Genomic DNA, 20,719 nt, shown 5'->3' on the forward strand with positions numbered 1-20,719 from the left:
TTATTAATGGAAATACTGCATGATTATTATGAATTTAAATCGCTTTGGGTTTAAATTGTTCAACAATGAGAATAATAGCAAGTAGTTTACAAAATGTGATTACCATAACATGGTCAGCACTTAGAGTAAAAGCAACATGTAAGAGTAAACATTTTGGCAGATGTTTAAATAGGCCTATTGTCTCGTACTTGGTGAAGGAAAAAAGTTAACTTTAAGGATTAATATTCGTATTGAATTTGCATTGTGCCCATGCTCACTAGTCACTTCCTGTAGTTAATCAAATTCTAACACATGACTTTTATATTTGTTATTGATTATAGTTTAAGGTTTCACATTAAGGGAAAGTAGAGGAATAACACAACTTATATATACAACAGATGTTTTGGGAGTAGGAACACTTAGGTCAAAATGTCTAAAACTAGAAGCTGTTGGTGGCAATACACGACAAACAGTTAATATTGTGGCTTATGTGGCATAAGTCATATAAAAGATTGCCAAACAAAATAATAACTGAGCACAGCAGAGATGGAATGTCTTATGCAAAGAGTTGGTAAGTGCGTAGTTTGTGAATTGGACAGTCCAGATACAAGCCAAGGATGCCAACTGGTAGGGCAAGATTTTAACAGCAATAAGATTTTTTGAGGAATGCTGACGTCTTCTGAAGGGAGGATTTGACACCTACTTTCAACAAGATAACTGTTTGCTTTAACACAGAGAATGTGGTAATCTGGTATAGACCAAAGCTGGATGTTAATTTGGACAGCTTTGCAGATGAGAACATGAGGATGCAGCATGGCTATGTGTATAAGGACTGTATCTTTGGTCATTGCTCTACACATTATTGGCAAATAAGCTAGTAACACCAGTTTTTTGAAGTACATACTTGGGCTGTCTGTGTCACCACCAATGGTACTATTAAATTATCTGATTGTACATGAAGTACAGGGCTAGGTACATCTTTGTAAACTAACATAGCTAATATTTATTGGATAAGAGGGAAATCAAACAAATTACTTCACATACATAGTAAATATGACTTTGATCAAATACAGTAATTGTTGACAATGTTTTATCATCATACTTAAAAGTTATGAAGTTAACCCAAGATAATGATCGGTACAAATGGGTCACTTATATAGCCATATATATAGGGAGTATTATTGACTAAGGCAGGCAGTGTAATAGGTATTAAAATTTTGTGATTTTGTATTCTGTTTTGGTACCAAGTATTTTTCTTTAGAATTGCCATCCACTGAGCATACTATTGACCAGCAAGTTATGTAAGCAAAATTGTTTTTTCCCTCTGACAAAACAGTTGGAGCATTTTTCATGGAGGATTTTCTCTTCAGATGAAGAAATAGGACTTTGATACATGTTATGTCTGACTCTGATTTTTCATGCTTGATACAACTGTTTTTATTTATGTGATTATCTTAAGTATTAATGATTTACACTAATTTCTGTTTTTTCCCAAATTTGCTTGGCTGGGGATCTTTTACTTCTTTTACTTCCAAAGGGGGATATATTTGGTTTCTGATACACACATCATCGATACAAATTAGAAATACAGAAAGATAGAGTAAGAAACTAGAAGTTACAGTTCTGGTTTTACTTTAAGAAGTCCCAAAGGGGAGAGTATGAGGGATTTATTTGGAGATAATAATAGTTAAGTATTTTGGTTTGCAGTTGCACATTGTAATATATAAGAATTTGTTTTAGAAATGTCATGAAGAGAAGTACTGAAATGGTTAAGTAAATAAAAAACAAATTTACTAGGAGAATGGTTGATGTAATACATAAAATGTACTAGAAGATAATTAAGAGATCAGCAGATGTCCTTGAAACAACAAGACTGGAGAGTTGGTAACATACAGAGATTGCAAGGGTAATAGCTTAAATGTGAAGAACAAGAGTGTAGTAGAATATACTTTTATTTAGATACGTTATTTGGGTGTAAGGCAACAAATCAAATCAGAGTAAATGTATTGTGATGGATGTCCGGCAAGAGTTTCCGGCCCTCACCCCCAGGCCGCCAGGAGGAGCTCTCCTGACAGCATGGACGTGCCCCGAGTTCCAGCAGGGCCTCATGGACATTGTAGTTTTTATACACAGTCCTGCTGGATACCTTGGGGGCCACAAGGAGTCGCTGTAGGGAGGCTCATGGACTCATATATGCCCTATAACCTGAAAGTGCGTCATAATCCCGTGACAGGAAGAAACAACATGCTTCCGGGGTGAAGATACAGATCTATTTACCCTGACCCGGATGGGATAAAGACTTGTGGACTGTGGGGCTGGAACACATCCGAGTCAAGGGGTATATAAAGACTCTGGGAAAGCCCAGACACTGCGCTGAGTTGGGAGGAAGGGTAGCTAAGTGTCTGGGAGAGGAGGATTGTTTAATCGTGCTTTATTATTGTATGAATAGTGTAGAGGGGAAGGTGCTTGGTGCACTGTTTTATAAAAGAATAAAAGAGTCTTGGACTTTTACTTGGTGTTTGGAGTGGTACCTGAGGGTTCAAGAGGTGAATTAGAACCTCTACTGCTACAGTATGCATTAACTAAAATTGACATGTAAATTCAGTTGTTTAAAAAATGGACCTCTGTCCTTATTTCTTTGATCATTCTGTAACAGACTACTTGGATGAATGCTTCTGAAGAGATAATTAAAGACTCAATAAACAAATTTCCTCCTTCCTGGTTTCTGACTTAAAGAGGTTTTATCAGACTTGTCCTAGTAAAGGATAAGTCTCTTTTTTAATTGATATGTTAATTCCAACTATACTAGGAGCCCACAATTTCATGTGCTCTCTGCTATTCAGCAGGAGTGATATGATTTTCTCCAGTGGCCTCATGCATAACGCAGGTAGTGTGTGCTATGTGTGTGTGTACCCTGCAGTGGGTTGGTGCCCCGCCCGGAGTTTGTTTCCTGCCTTGCACCCTGTGTTGGCTGGGATTGGCTCCAGCAGACCCCCGTGACCCTGTGGTTAGGATGTAGCAGGTTGGATAATGGATGGATGGATGGATCTATGCATACGCCAACTTTCACATTCTTTCGCTACAAAAATCCCGGACAGCGTGAAAAGTAATGCATGTGCACGCGACTGCTGCCACTCCAAAGCTCCTCCCAGAATTTGAATATACAAATGAATATAAATAGCCCTTAAGCTCATCGTTCTGTGAAAAGACAATGGCAAAAGCACAGGGGAAAATAGAAGAATTTCAGCGAATAATAACTAGATGCAAGGAAAAAGGCACTATTTTGCTTTAAGCAGTAATATAAACAACTAAAAGAAGTTGATCGAGTAACAGAGTGGCAATGAAACTCGAAAGTTCAGAAAGTCACAAAGTGTCCGAAATAAATAAGAAGTTGTCAGATATCAAAGTTGCAGTGAAAAGGTGAGTCGTAGCCCACTGTCTGAGTGTCATATGGAAGCATATTAGGGTACAGAGAAAAGGAAAAAAAATAGGGACACAGTTGAAAATGTCTAAATGTCAACTTTAATGTAGAAAATTCCACTTTAATCATATACTTTATTTTGTCATCAAAGTAGAACATCATAAACTTCATCTTAAAATCGTTAAATTTACTAGTTTCTCCCATTATAACTAAAGTAGCACATTAAATGCTTCTTTCTATGTGTTCTTTTTTGTGCTCTTTGTGTGTGAATCACTACGTGCTTTTTAAACTGGCTTTCTTTTCCGCCGACAGGACACAGAATACATTACATACTCAATCATCTGTGATAGATGTTAAGCCATTAAGCCATCTGTAAGCTGAGAACGCCGATTCTTCAAAACTTTTAAGGAACATTGAAATATCTTTGTAGTACATGTTTAATTATTCTATCCATTTATCTTTCCAGTGTTGCACCAATCCCAGCAAGCATACAGCGTGAGGCAGGAACAATCCCTCAACTGGGTGCCAGCTCATCGCTGGCGCTGAGCCACCGTGTCCTCACATGTTTAATTATTAACAATATACATGATTTTAAAGTTAGGATATAGCAGGTTGGATAATGGATGGATGGATATCAAAAGCTCCAAGATGATAGCACTTGGAAATCTAAATTGACTTAGAAGCCAATCATCATCATATGTAAATACATGCTTTATAAAGTGACTCAGGTTGTGCAATATTATAACTGTAGTGCAAGTTTACAGTGAGGTGATTGTACTTATTCAGTACAAACAGTTCTAACTGGAGCACTTGATGGACTGATTGAGTGTGTTTAGAGCACTTGGGATGTAACTGTTTCTGAACAATGAGGTCCCTACAGGAAAGGCTCTGAAGTGTTTGCCGTATGGGAACAATTCAAATAGATTGCGCGTATGACTGAGGCAGCGTGTGCAAGATGCTGTATACCGATAATCCAATCAGCAGCTGTACAGCTGTGATTCCACACTCAGATACAGCAGGTTAAATACTCAGTGGTGCACTGGGAATAACAACACTAAAGCAGTGATGAAATTTAGAATAGTTTGGCCATTCGGTGCACCATTATTTGGTTAGGGGTTGATTACAATAAGATGCCTTTTAACTAATAAACGATATGTGGTTAATTTCAGTGCATTTGATAAACCAGCATCAGGTATGTGAATTTAAAATCTAAAGGTAAACAACACAGTAACAGTAGCACTGCTTTGTTGCTTGGTGCCACCAGTTTGCAAAACCAAGGGGAGAACTTGAGTATGCAAGGGATTGAGTTAGCGTGAAAATATGCGTGGCTTTACGCCAAGTTTAGTTTTAATACACTGCGATGTGAGCGTGGATATGGGTGAATGCAACATTTATGTGCCTACATACCGTTTATACATGAGGCCCCAGGAGCAGCCTCACATCATACTTATACACAGTGTATCCCCTGACCACTTTGCCATTTTCTGTTGACACTCAGTTCAGCCTTCTCTCATTTGCTTCAACTTACATCCTCAGTTTCTTACAGAATACAAACAGTCCTGATCAATTAGAGCTCCACACACAATGCTACAATGAAACAACTTAAATCTTGCAGAACATCACACGAATTCAATGTTGCATACATTTCTATATTGTTTTAGAAATGTATACTAAACTCTGAATAAATGCATTTGAGAAACTTTTTTAAAATGTTAAAATAAAAACAAAACACCATTTTGATACATATTGGTTAGTGTCAGCTGACTTTAATGAATCTATGTTTACATTGTACCGGCTGTTTCAATCTGGATGGATTTTGAAAGTGATTCACCCTATTGTTAAGATGTTTTTCCTCAGTTGTAGATTGACAGTACAAGTTGAAATAGTGGGATTAAAAAATACTTTTACTTAAAATTGGTGAATAATGCCTTTTGATTTTAAGGTAAACTAACTACTCTTTAAGAATTAACTGCTTCAAGCATACATTGCTATAGCTTGTCACTGTACCTGGGCTTGATTAATACCACTTAGAAACACAGTAGCAAGAGCAAAGATAAATTGCCTAACTCCAAAAACATAGTAGTAGAATTTTCCTTGCATAACTTAATTTTTTAAGAACCTATTGTACAACATGCCCCACTAATATCACTTAAGAATTGATCCGAATTCACATTAGTTTGACAAAAAAAAGGTCTTCCATATTTGTGTGGTCTAATAAATTGGACACATAGGCAAAATCTCTCATTGTACATTGTCTGGGTTTAGCTTGTCCCAGAAAAAAATCTATCAAAAATCTTGGTTAAGTCTCATGAATATTATTACGTATCTCAGTTTTGAGTTCTGATAAGCATGAGAAAAATTAAAAGGCTATCTAATTCTGATTTAATTTAAATATGTACCTCTTGACAAGCTGGGCCCACAAAGCGGATTTTAGAATTTGAGGATGAAAAGATGGTACTCATCTTTGCATAAACATGAACCAAAGCTTGATAAGCTTATACATTTTTAGTGACTGACATGGAAATCACACAAACTGCATGTGAGCATTCAGTATTTCACTCAGTGCCTAAGCTATAGGACCTTGCATCACCTGAACCTGGGCAGCAGAGGGTAATGACAATGTTGCACTGTGTGCAAAGACCTGCGACTTTGATGAAGATGTGTAAGAGACATGACAAAAGATGTAGACTACTGGAAGAGTGTAATGAGGTGTTACAAATATATGACTGGACTAGTCCCACCTTATAATATTATTTTCTCACTTCAGAAAATTATGACATTTGGATAGCATGCTATATCTACTATACCCTGTGCAATGTAGATGGTCAAGAAAAGCAAAACTTTGGAAGTAGAAGAAATTGATGAATTTCTTTTCTCTATAAAATCTGCTGAATATTGAAGTTTTGGAGGTGAAAATAATTATGTTCATACACTACTGCATAATTTTCAGACACTGACATTAAAACTCAAATGAGTCAAATGGAATATTGGGCTTAGCTGATAATAGTCCCCGCAATAAGAATTATAGAGCAAAAAGCTAGAGCAGGGGTCTCCAACATGTTGCTCACGAGCTACCGGTAGCTCGCCACCCCTTTCCAGGTAGCTCGCCAAAGGGTTAATGAATCCTACATAAATTTGAAAACTTGATTAGTCAAATTAGGGGTGGGCAATCTTTTCAGAAAATCATACCATCATCCACAATCTGAATTACAATCTATCTTTTCAATGTGGCATACACTTAACACTCTCTGGACTCAAATTCATCAAGACCTAAGTAACACTTTATTTTAAATATCAAAGTTGAATTCAATTGTTCTCTTGTTTGCTAGCTAAGCGTAGTTAAGGAACACACCCCGAAGCTGGTGAGTGAGTGAGGAAGGCCCCTCTCCTCGGCCCGCTGCCTTTTTCTCGATACCAGAAGCAAACTATGATACACAGGAAAATGACAGAAGTCACAAAATCAACCGGAATGTTCAAGGAAATTATGGAAAAAAACCTGATCTAAATCTGTTAAGTATTTCTCTCGTCAAAAGCTGAAAGACTGAAAGACATTGGGTTTTATATATTATATATTAGTAAACCTTCAAAATAATGTGCAGTTAACACTAGAATTACCAAAGCTTACAAGAAAACTTCTAAATCCAGTCCACCTTAAATCCACTCGCACGTCTCCATTCATCGTCTTTTGTCTTGAAAATGTGCCGTTAATCCCAAGCAGCAAGCAGCCTGCTATACCATCTCCCCCACCGCCAGAGAAACTGCAAAAACCTCTCCCAAATGAAGCCTTGTTTATCAGTGAGTCAGGTACCTAGGCTAAAAAAAATATATTGTTATTCGGAACACATGCATTTCACGTGTGTTCCGTGTCCACAAAGATGATGACAGAAATGTTGAACACATACCTAAAAGACAAACTTTTTCCACGTTTTAGTACTAATGACAAAATGTAGACATGAAGTGTATAATGTGTGAAGACTGAAGTCCAAATATCAAATAAGCACTTTCACAAAAGGTACAAGTATAACAGAACAAGTGCACTTTTATTCAAGAATTTAACCAAAGAAAAAAGAAAGCAGGCTATGGTAGGTGGTATTCTTTCAGTCGCGTTCACACTCGCCCTGATCTGACACGGCTGTTTTCAAATAAAGACGTGCTATAACAGAGGTGAACTCAGACCTCAGAAAGAGAACAGAAGCCCTCCCCGCAAGAAGCGTCCACTCACAAATAAGAACAACACAGCTGCACCAGGCATAAAGGTGAAAGATGGTACCGTTTGGATACAGGATACAGTCCGGTGTCATCCTGCCAATCACCTGTCCTTCAAAGAAACAGCATGGCTTACAGAGCTCGACAACGCATTGTGCAAACTCATGTTTGTGATTATGTTTTGTGATGGTCTTTACATAAGAAGCATTTATATGTTACTTATATAAAAGCCAGATCAAATGTTACTTATCTGGGTTTATTTACTTATCTTCCTGCAGCAAGTCACAAGTATACTGCAGAGCTTCCTCTGTTTGATCGTAAAGGGCATGCTCACAAATTGCACATGTAATGCCACGAAAAATACCTGCTGACACTTTAGTACATGAGCAATGGTACGAGAATGCAGTTAGACTTTTTCGGGCACATACACCACGCTATTGTTTAGACCTGGATGGTGTAGCGTTGGCGAGCTCTGTAAGCCGTGCTATTTCTTTCAAGGACTGGTGATTGACAGGATGATGCCGGACTTTGTCCTGTATCCATATGGTGCCATCTTTTGCCTTTACACCTGGTGCAGCTGCGTTGTTCTTATATGTGAGTGGACGTCTCTTGTGGGGAGTGCTTCTGTTCTCTTTCTCTGATCTGAGTTCACCTCTGTTATAGCACGTCTTTATTTGAAAACAGCAGTGTCAGATTGGGGCGAGTGTGAACACGACTAAGAGAGTAAGACTGAATAAAAAACGCTAACTTTGACAAGCACTATAAATTTACAGCGGCTGTTACAGATGCAAATCAAATGTATGTTTTTATTGTATAATATTAACAATAATAGCAGCTCTCTACTCAAAATGTTAAACTTGAGAAGCTGCCAGCATCAAACCAATAAGCTCTTGATTGGGAGTCAGCAGTTCTTAGCATTGCACCACGTAAGCTGTCGCATCAACCGCCTACCGTAACCTGCTTTCTTTTTCCTTCGGTTATATTCTTGAATAAAAGCGCACTTGTTTTGTTATACTTGTACTTTTTATGAAAGTGTTTATTTGATATTTGGACTTTAGGCTTCACACCTTATACACATGTCGTAAAGATGGTCCTTGGGTGTGCGTGGGAACTGTTAACATTTGAATCTGATGATCGTATATAGCGCAGAACTGACCTCTCTGTACTATGCTGTCCTCTGCATCTCCTGCAGTTCAAAATAAATACCAACATGCAGCAACAAGATCAGAAAAAAAAACCAAACGCGGTCACTAACTACAACTGCATGAAGGTATGCAAATGAATATAATGTTGCATTAGTGCAACAACGTTTTCCGAAATGTACAATACAGGTCATAAAATGAATTATTCCAAATGTCATATATACCTAAGTCTCTCTTTTTTGTCAGTGCTTCTTTGACATCATGGATCAGAAGGTGCATACTAATTCAGCGTGAGCAGGAGCACTAAAGAATAAAACTGAATAAAAAAAATTCACATCCACAGTCATTCTCAGTCACACACAACACTCACATCCATTTCCATAGTTTTCCCAGTCTCGTTCACGCACAAGATCTGACACGGTTTTCAAATAAGTTTGTTTGTTATACCACGTCTTTATCTGAAAACGGCGGCAGATCCGGGGGGTGTGTGAGGTCTACATACCTCTGTAAGTGTGCCTTTTCTGACAAGAATGTCATGAAATCAAAGTTCAGAACAAGACTGACAGATGAACATTTAAATGGCTCCATAAGAGTGAACCTAAGTGGCTACACTCCACCATACACCTCTGTTGTTGACTCCATGCAGTGCCAGTCATCTAACTAAAAAACACATCACATATGCAACTGGACATGTGAATACAGTAATCCCTCGCTATATCGCGCTTCAACTTTTGCGGTTTCACTCTATCGCAGATTTTAAATGTAAGCACATCTAAATATATATCACAGATTTTTCGCTGGTTCACGGATTTCTGCAGACAGTGGGTCTTTTAATTCATGCTACACGCTTCCTCAGTTTGTTTGCCCTGTTGATTTCATACAAGGGACGCTATTGGCGGATGGCTTAGAAGCTACCCAATCAGAGCATGTATTACATATTAACTAAAACTCCTCAATGCTATAAGATATGCATCCCGCGCGGAGCTTGATTGTTTGCTTGTCTCTGTCTCTCTCTCACCCTCTCTGACATTCTCTGCGCCTGACGGAGGGGCTGTTTGCACAGAGGCTGTTTGCTTAAAAGATACTGACGCTCCTCTAAAAAAATGCCGCTTTATTGCAGTACTCGGCATATTTAAAAGCACAAAAGCACATGTATTGATTTTTTGATTGTTGCTTTAATTAATCTCGCTCTCTCTCTCTGACGTTCTCTGCGCCTGACGGAGGAAATGTGAGCAGAGGGGCTGTTTGCACAGAGGCTGTTTGCTTAGAAGATACTAACGCTCCTCTAAAAAATGCCGGCAAACTTAAAAGCACAAGTATTGATTTTTTGATTGTTTGCTTTTCTTTGCGAGCGCGTGCTCTCTCTCTCCCTCTGAAATTCTCTGCTCCTGAAGAGAAGAAGATCTATTTGCATTCTTTTAATTGTGAGAAAGAACTGTCATCTCTGTCTTGTCATGGAGGACAGTTTAAACTTTTGACTAAAGGGTGTTATTTCATGTCTAGAGGGCTCTAATAATGTTAACAGTGTGTGAGAGTTTATAAGGGCTTAAAATATATAAAAATAACTACACAAACATATGGTTTCTACTTCGCGAATTTTCATATCGGGGGTTCTGGAACGAACCTTGATCGAGGAGGGATTACTGTACAGTTGTAAAATGAAACAGTAACATGTAACAAAATGACAGATGAGTAAGTACTATCAGTGTATTTGGAATTGCATTGTTTTTTGAGATACAATAGAAAATGCATACAGACATACAACATGCATTTCCAGGTGAACTAAATACTTTTTGTGATGTATCAATGCAAAATGTGATTTGTGGACACCAACATTTTGAAAATGTTCAGGCAAAACAAGCTTAATCAGTTTGTTTGTGTTGAAATAAGCTATGAGAATAAACTTTAGAAAACATGAGTACCTCTCGGCCATTTTCATTTTGTAAAAGTAGCTCTCAGGGGAAAAAAGGTTGGAGACCCCTGAGCTACACAAATAACATTAGGCTATTTAGTCCTTCAAGCTTGTTTGGTTAATTAATAGCTATGTTGTCCCAATGTCCTACCAAGAATATTTAACAATTGTGATGAGAAAGCCATCCCGCCCAAAAAGCTTGTCCATTGTAATCACCTAGATTGTCAAAAATAAGTTTGTTGTGCTAAATCTTCAATGTTCTCTTTGTCTTTATAGTAACCTGGAGAAAGAAGTGAAATCTATGTCTTACAAAGAATCTGTAAGATAGGGGTTATCAAATAGTTTTAACCTGGGTCCAAATTCAAGGAGAGAAAAAAGTTTTTGCACTGTGTTGTAACTCTCCAAACCTTCCCCTTCACATATACACACACTTCTCACACAATCTCACTTACCAGACACATTTTTGTCATTCACTTCCAGATGCTCTCATCCATTACCCATTCATTTACATCATACACTTGCAATATTAGTTCAAACCTTAATATTCACACAGAATAAGGAATCAACAAGTATACGTTGCACTGAATTCATTCTGCTGTTATCATCAGTCCAGACAAGAAAAAACAATAATTTCTCTCTATTACATAAAAAAAAAAAATGCTGTGACAAGATGAGTCTTTGGCCATGAGATTTTTTTCAAGTCACACCCTCCTCTCAACCATATTCAACCACGCATCTCACCTCTCATTCGTGTGAATGCTTTTGACAGACACAGTTTCTGCTCTCTCAGTTCTTATAAATTTTGTTTTCCTCACTTTAAGTTTCCAATTAAATAAGATATATTATGTCCAAATCTTATTGAAGAATTTCATCACGAAGGGTTATCAACAGCAATCCTAGCACCGAGAAACAATGAAGTCAAACAAATTAACGGCAAAAATGCTGAACGGTTACATGGCAAATTGGTTAAATGCATATCAATACAGTACACTATGCTGAAACGGTTGGTGGTGATCTTGTGGAAGATGAAAACATCAAATTACAATATTCTGAAGAATTTCTACAACCATTAACACTGTTCGGTCTTCCACCGCACAAATTACTGTAGAAGGAAGGATGTATCCAAGAAAGGTAATGTAGTACATCTTCCACGGATAACATTACACAACAAAAGAAATCTTGATATGCCATTCATATTAAAACGTTAACAGTTTCCCGATAGAATAGCTTTTGCAAAGACAATTAACAAATGTTAGAGCCAAACATTTGAAAAAGTAGTTTTATTTAATAGAGAGAAAGAAAAACGAAATTCAATCATAGGCAATTATACATTGCGTTGTCACAATGAAAGTCCAATTTAATTTAAAAAATTTGTTTTTACTGAAGTTTTACAGTAAAAGTGTAAGTTTAAAAAGTATTTGTGTGGTAATTTCAAAGCCAAACTGAACAAAATCCTATCATGCGACGAATAACTCTAACACAACATGAAACATAATTTATTTTCAAATTATTACATTACTCTTTTTTAATATGGTTAATTACTCCCAGTAATGTAAAATAGTTCTATTGTGCATATGTAACAATTCCCATGAAAATAAAAATCTGTTTAAATTGTACATCCGCATCCCAACATGCGAAAGACAGAACCGCAAAGAGACTAGCCCGCATGGGGTTGGCGAGTGAAGGAAGCTGGGGGCAAAGCCCCCTAATATATTAATATTTTTTCTCATCAAAATCCACAGTCAGGTTGAAGGTATAGCATATTTTAAGAATCACTGATTATAGCCTCCTCAGTGTTATACTATTTACCATCAGAAAAGTGAGGGAAAAGGTTGATTTTTTTTCAAACATGAAAAGATTTTATTATGTGTAACAGAAACATGTAAATATTAAAACATCAACATAAATACAGAAGGAAAGGAACTGTATATGTCTAGTGTTCACAAACAAACATTAACAGTTCTTTCATCATGAACAGCACTTATGTGGCCAATGTCTTCCTTGTCCTTCTACTTGATCACAATCACTTTACATTTTTGGAACACAAAGCTACTTGCACCATGGTGAACCTTCATAGGACCAAAATAACCATAAGTATCACAGAGGTTCAGTTGCACAGTGCCATATGCATCAGTTTTACTATCCATGTCAACATCTGATGACAAATTCATATTGAAAAAAATATTTCTTGATTCACAAACAGTTTAGTTTCAGTTTGTTCTCATTTACACACCACTGTGTTTTGGTTGAAGGGTCTGCCCCACTCGTGAATTTTGATGAGTTACCTTAAAGTGCCAAAATACATAAAAATATGAATCATTTTTGGCAGCATAATGTTATTTTATCCTCTAGATGGCAACAGAATACTGTCCTGAGAGTTATTCAGGCTATACACTATCAAGCAGATCATTAAATGTCACCTTGAGTCTGACTCTGGCTTAACTGTAATAACATAGACTTCTGAGTCACGGTTGGAGTTAACACCAAGGAGGTTTTCAAAATTAACTGCAATGGTAATACTTTGAAATACACTGATTTGTAACTCTATATTTACATTTGATGGTCGTATTATAACTTATAATGAATGTTTCTGTTAAAAAATGTATTTTAAAAAGAGAAAGAAAATCCACACTGCTAGTATTCAATCATATAACTTTTAATAACTAGCCATGAAGTAAGATCTCTATCAAAATTTCTTTAGAGGGAAAATGATGCTGACAATTGTCATTGATGAAAGCAGCAAAAAGTATGGCTTTATAATGCCATCATGCCAAAAGGCTCAGTTGATCTCTCTGCTCTGCAGTGAAGCAGTTGCTATCATAAAGGTGTACTGACCAAGTACAATAAAGCCTTAACTGATAAAGAGGTATTAATTAAGTATTTTCAAACATTTTATCAGAGATTGCAAATGATAAATCAATGGATAGTTGTTTGTGACCTTGCATTTGAAGGGGAATGTCTTCAGAGTGCTGACTTTATAATCAAAGCAGAAAACATTGAAAGATAATTTAATTACTATGTTGTGAATTGTAACATGCAGAGACTGCAATCAATGTGAAAAATATGGAGTAAGTTATTTGATTTAGTTATGTATTTTTTTCCTGTGTCTTCCATATCTTAGTAACATGAATACAGTACCTGTTGCTCACAAACTGACTTCACAGCTAAATCTGGTATGTTGGTTTCTGAAGTTCCAAGAAAATCATTTGCCTTCAGCCCGTTAGCTTTAAACTCCACCTCTGACATCAGAAGCAGGAGGTGCTTGAAAAATAGTGCAAACTCTTAGTTGTACAAATAAAAGACACTACTGTTCTCACTCACAAAAAGTACACGGAAACACATCTAAACATGAATAAAAAAGCCTCTGACCCAGAGGCCATTATTTGATAATCTTAGATGTCAGGACTCAGTTAACTTAGTCAGTAAATACTTGCCTATGTTAACTGAACTCCTGATGAGTAAAATTTACCACTGTGTTCTAAGAAATGAGAATAAACTAAAAGCACAATAAGAAAGTACAAAAATCCCAAGAATAAATCTAAAACCTGCAATAGACTCCAGCAGAATTAAAAACACAGAGTGTGAGTTCTTATTAAAGGATCATAACAAACACAATTTATGATAACCACCTTATCATGCTGCAGACCTGCCTTATATAAAATAGCCCTGCTTACATGAAATATGGAAACACGTTCTGCTGAATGTCATTTCACAGAGATTACAGTGTATACCACAACCACATAGCTAGATAGCTGTAAAGAACCCACTTGTTAATTATTACTTATTATAAAGCAAAGACATATTTCACAAAAATATATGGACTACATATGTTTTTTTACAGTTCAAAAATAACCCTGAAATGATAGATAGATAGATAGATAGATAGATAGATAGATAGATAGATAGATAGATAGATAGATAGATAGATAGATAGATAGATAGATAGTACTTTATTTGTCCTTGTGATATATTATAACAAACAACAACCCCTCCAAATATACACAAAGAACTACAAAATAGAAGAAAACTTATGTTTTGGCTAATAATAAGAGAACATTAAAGGAATATTGCTTTAGGTATAAAGGACCCCCCAGTAGCCTGACACACTTCTGCTGAATAATTTGTTGACTGAAAGTCCATCCATCCATCCATTATCCAACCTGCTATATCCTAACTACAGGGTCACAGGGGTCTGCTGGAGCCAATCCCAGCCAGCACAGGGCACAAGGCAGGAAACAAACCCCGGGCAGGGCGCCAGCCCACCATAGTTGACTAAAAGTAGTCAAGTAGTGTAGTCAAGTAATGTTTTTGCGTCAGAGAAATGAAGTATAACATTGTTCACAGCCTTCAGTTTTGTCTTTGTTCCCTCCTCCACTACTATCTCCAGAGGGTCAAGGGTGTGTCTCTTAGCCAAGCCTGCATTTTTAGTCATTTTGTTGACTTAGTGGGACTCTCTTGAAGTAATGTTACCAGCCCAGCACACCACAGTGTAGAAAATTAGAGTTGTAGAACATGTAAAGGATGACCCACATTAAAGAAGAGCCGTCTCCTAAATAAAAACAGTTAGCTCTGCTCCTTCTTACATAGTTCCTCTATGTTACTAGACCTTTCCAGCCTGTCATTGATGTGGACACCCAAGTATTTGTAGCAGTACACCACATTCAAATCAGCTCCCTGAATAATGACCAAACATAGAGGATCTTTGGTGAGGTGAAAATCAATAATTAGTTCTTTGGATTTGCTGAGTAGCAGACATTTCTCTATGTGCCAAGAAACAAAGTTCTCCACCTGACTCCTATTCTCTGTCTCATATCCCTTATCAATACAACCCATTAGTACATAATCATCTGAGAATTTCAGCAAATGACATGGCCTATTGTTATATTTATAGTCTGAGGAGTACAGGGTGACAGAAACTGTGACAGGACTGTCACTTGTAGTGCTTCAGTGTTGCTTGCATTTCACATCAGAGATATAGTGCTTGAAACTCACAAATTGCGGTCTGCCCAACAGATTGTCCATTATCCAGGACTTCATAGGCTCATTCACATGCTTATCCATGAGCCTTCTGCTTAACAGTGATGACTGGATGATACTGAAAGCACTGGAGAAATAAAAAAACATCCTCACAATGATGACAGCTTTCTCCAGATGGGAATAACTCTTGTGGGGCAGTTAATGGAAGGCCGAGCAAAAGTAGAAGAAACTCTCAGGATGCAAACCTTCAGCCTCAGCTCAAACGTATGTGAACTGCTGCATTTGAAGACGTCCAAAAAGCAGTTTTTATGTGGTTAAGAAACATTCCTATTAGTGGGCCACTCATTCAAGAAAAGGCAAAGTCATTGTCAATCTCCTTGGGTCATGAAGATTTTACTGCCAGCTGGGATGGACTAATTCACTTTCAGTATCACTTTGGAATTGAAGCCAAAGCAATCTGTGGAGACGAATCTGTAGTTCCAATTGAAAAAGCAAAGGAATGACGTACAGGTTAAATCAGGAAAAGCGTGTCAGCTTATGAGCCTGAAGACATCTACAATGCTGATCCTCTAAAGATCACTCAAAGATGATCCGTGCCGAAGAGGAAAAAATATTAAATAAAGGCTGACAGCTCTACTTTTCTGAAATTCAACTGGCAGTAGCAAAGTTATTCCTTTCATCATTGGCAAGTTGACCAATCCTCTGTGTTTTAAGTGCGTTACATTCCTTCCCTGTGAGTATAAAGCAATCCAGAGGTTTCGAATGACTCAAGACAGTTTGCGAAACTGGCTGTGATAACTTGACAAGTATATTATAATGCATGAGTCACTGTCTTGCACCCCAAAACATGAGGCTGAGTCTCAATACTTTATCAAAACCAACTTTATTCAACTTGAAACAGGAACAGCACTCTTATTTATTGTAGCAGTAGCTACCACTCTCCTATACACAGACACAGCAAACAGGCAGATTCAGGGTCAGGTCAATGGACAAGATATACTGTTCACTGCATTTATAATTTTCCTTGTATCACGCTTCCATGACAGGTACTTATAGCGCGATCTCTATCGGCTCGGCGTTGGGAGTCTGCTATTGCCTTGGCAACGGAGAAGCATTCTTCCACAGACACGGCAATCACGCTTCAGGGGGGTCCCAAAACAGTACAGAATCCTCACAATATGAAGAAGAACAAAAGGAGGATTCTGCTTCTGATTGATAACTGTGCTGCCCACAGCAAGCTTCCACATTTAGATAATGTTTGTGTTGAGTTCTTCCCACCTAATTGCACGGCAGTACTTCATTAATTGGATTTGGGCATCATTCACACCCTGAAAGTATATTACCGCAAGGAAATGCTAATAAAAATTCTCGGCAGCATAACTTGTAACAGGAGGAGATGAAAATTAACGTGAAAGAATCTATTGAAAGGGTTGTAAACACCTGGACGCAAGTTAAAGAAAGCACTACAACGAAAATATAGAATCTCATTACTACAAATTTTTCATTACAACTAAATATTTTTAACGTTCCTGGCACTTTTTTGTAGTGGAATTTTACCTGTAATGCATAAATCATTTAAAATAATCCTTACTAAAAGAGCCTCTGTTATTTCTAAATTAATGGTCAAATAGTTTTCACTCATCTTACTAAGGTGCCTAATAAATTTTGCAAATGGAGAAGCATACTTTTTATTTATAACTACAGATGAGGCCAATCTGTATGTGAGTGAAAAAAATAATGGTGGTGAATTAGATAGATAGATAGATAGATAGATAGATAGATAGATAGATAGATAGATAGATAGATAGATAGATACTTTATTAATTCCAAGGGGAAATTCACATAATCCAGCAGCAGCATACTGATACAAAAAACAATATTAAATTAAAGAGTAATAAAAATGCAGGTAAAAACAGACAATAACTTTGAATAATGTTTGCGTTTAACCCCCGGGTGGAATTAAAGAGTTGCATAGTGTGGGGGAGGAAGGATCTCCTCAGTCTGTCAGTGGAGCAGGACAGTGACAGTAACCCTAACCCTAATTACATTTTCTAATAGAAAAAAGAATTGGTCGGCGCTGAGGTACACTATACAGTGGTCAGGATTCAGCATGTATTCATAAAACTTTCAAATATGAATTATTCTATGCTAGCTGATGTCATGAGATAGCGAAAACATGAAACTGAAAGAGGTAGGATACTTCAGGAAGACATTGATTCAAAATTTACTTAAAAATCAAATTTGTTGTAATTGCAGGAACAAATGCTTAAGGTTTCAGAAAAGCCTTTACAGTTGCATGAGAAGAATTCAGCAAGGAAGAGTCTGAAGAAAATCCCTAACTAGTAAAGTCTTACCTTGCTACAAAAAATAGTTGAAAGCTTTGATTTCTGCCTGATAAGTTGGTGCCACGTACTGAATAACAGGGTACCCCAAACTTTTGTATGTGTCAAATTAACTCTTTTATGTATGTATGTATTTATCTGTACAGTCCATGTTTAGTTAAACATCCTGTTCTGGTATAGAGTTGGTTTAAATACATATGGGCTATGCTGCTTCAACAAGTAACATTTTCATTCATCAATCGTAAATGTTCATGGCCCATCTCAAATTGAAAATAGTAAGTGCAAAGAATGACATTTTGTGGACTGGAAATTGACTTCTCAGTCAATATTTATATGTTACGTAGTGAATAACTGAAGAAATCATTAAATCCGTTGCTATTAAGGTATCATTATAGGTAGAATTTTGTCATTTTAGATTTCTGATTTGTCAGAATAGTCATTTCTCTAAGTAACAACTGAGGACTGTTAACTTTTTCTATTACTAATTTTAAAATATATGATCAGTGGTCAATATAAAGCTGTAGAAGTATAATATGGATAAACACAGAAATACAACTGTATTTTTCTAACAGCAACTACTTTAAATAAACATCAAGCAGTATTCTCTTTGTTGGCAAACAGCTTATTAAAACTGAACAGATATGACACCAACAAATATTAAATACAGGTAAGGTAAAGCAGAACGGGAAGGCTGGCGCCTATGAGTCGCTCTCTGATTTTAGACAACATTAAATTGCAACACAACTGAGGATATTTTTGGTCATGCCCCTTTTCATAGGTAATATTTCCTCTTTCTTTGTATAATAATAATGTAATATAATCTGCATAATATCTTAAGTGTTTTAATCAGTAACACAGTCACATGAATGATGGGGGAACCTTGAACTTAAAAACATTTTATTTATCTAACAAAGTAAAATAACTAAGGTAGGAAAGAACATGAGAATTAAAAAAATACAAACTAAATAAAAAACAACAAATCCTGTCTTTCCAGGCCCACCTATACTGGTAGGTGCCTACTTACCAGGCTGTAATTACCATAGTTCAACACTTGTCTGTTGTGCATTGTCATACTTTTCTCTAATTCCAGTCCTTCAACTTATCTTCAACCTAGGGTTGACCTTCCCTTGAAGCCAATCCTGCTGATTATTAGGTAGTTAAATGTCTGACCTATAAGACCTTGAATGTGCAGCCAGGGACAACTTCCTGGATCATGAAAGTGAATTCTGGGGTTACTGCCCTCTAGAACCTCCAACATCCTCCTAGACCTGCCCTTTCTAGCCTCTGGTGTTCCTCTGTCCTGAGGCCTTAAAATAAATAGCAAGAGTCTCATGTCCAGTGAAACAGGTATCTCTGCTGCCACATGTAGGTCTTAGAAACTTCTATTAAACTATTGTGTTATAAATTTATTCTAGGTCTTGCAATGGAGCAGAAAATCTTTGAAGGCTGGTTACCTTGCATGCAAGTCTGTTATAGGCTCTGTTTCCCCATGATCCTAAATTAGACTTCCTCATTGTCTTTTTCCTACTTCTGTGCCTCTGGAGCCTTCGCTTACAATGCACTTTACCTCTGCTAGTAGTACTTATTTATCATGATGCTGTCTTCCATCAACTGATGTTCCTTATCAGCCCCCTCACTATAAAGTCTCAGTAAAAAAAACACCACAACCAAATGATGATTTTAGACTTCATTTTTAAATTTTTTAATTGTTTCATTCCTTTCTGAATTTCCTGTTTTTAATTGCCACCTAATGTTTGGAGCTGTTTATTGCTTGCTTTGGGCCAGATTACTCACTTGTTGTTCCTCTCTTGTTTAATATTGTACTTGCTAACCCCTGCCTGTTTCAATCTCATCTATTCTTGTCCCTGAAATGCTTGTCTTCAACATGTGGCTATCACTGTCACTGTCACTGGTGTCTGTGTTTAGGTCATGATCTCTGCAGATAAACTACAGAATGTAAAGGAATTGAAGGGTAAATTGTGAGGACTTTAATAATTAAAGATGAAATAGGGCCTTGTGTGGTCAAGAAAACCTCACAGCAAAACAGGCCATTAAATTATGCCCTATGAAACAGAGCAGCTGTTGCTCCTGTAAAAATAGGAAGATACACTTTGAGAAGTTCTGAATATTTAACCAAACGTACCCAAGTCTACAAAATAAACTGTACAAGCTGTACAAGAGCTGCACTCCACAGTGTCTGATAAGAAGGATGTGGTTGGCTAAACCCCTAGTAGGTGTCACTTTGAGATTTCTTTCATTCTGTTAATGCATGTTTATTGAGCACAGAGTGATGTTCAGATTTGGGCATGCATTTTTTTAAGGGTGAGAGACCTTTTAGGTAATAATCATGACATTTATTATATGCTGTGATATTGCACCTTGCTCATTTTTGAGTTTCTCATACTTGATTTTTCCATTTCTCCAACTACAGTATATATTTTCTGAACTTGCTTTTTCTGTTGCATCATGTGTGGCTCTCCATTTCTCAAATATTGACTCACACACACACACACACACACACACACAAACACACATATATATATATAGTTTTGTTAATCCGGAACTTTGATACAAAGTATAAGGGTAATTTGTTGATTGCTCAGTTGCAAACAGAAAAGATAGTGTCAAGGAAAGCATGTTGCTTATTTTGCCTTTCACCTGAATCTGTGTACTTATACTTTAGAAAAAGTAATTTGTTCTCAATATGTCAGCTTACAAATGTAATTATATAGTGTGCAAG

This window comes from Polypterus senegalus, chromosome 13 (genome assembly GCF_016835505.1).
Source record: "Polypterus senegalus isolate Bchr_013 chromosome 13, ASM1683550v1, whole genome shotgun sequence".
Classification (NCBI taxonomy): Eukaryota; Metazoa; Chordata; class Cladistia; order Polypteriformes; family Polypteridae; genus Polypterus; species Polypterus senegalus.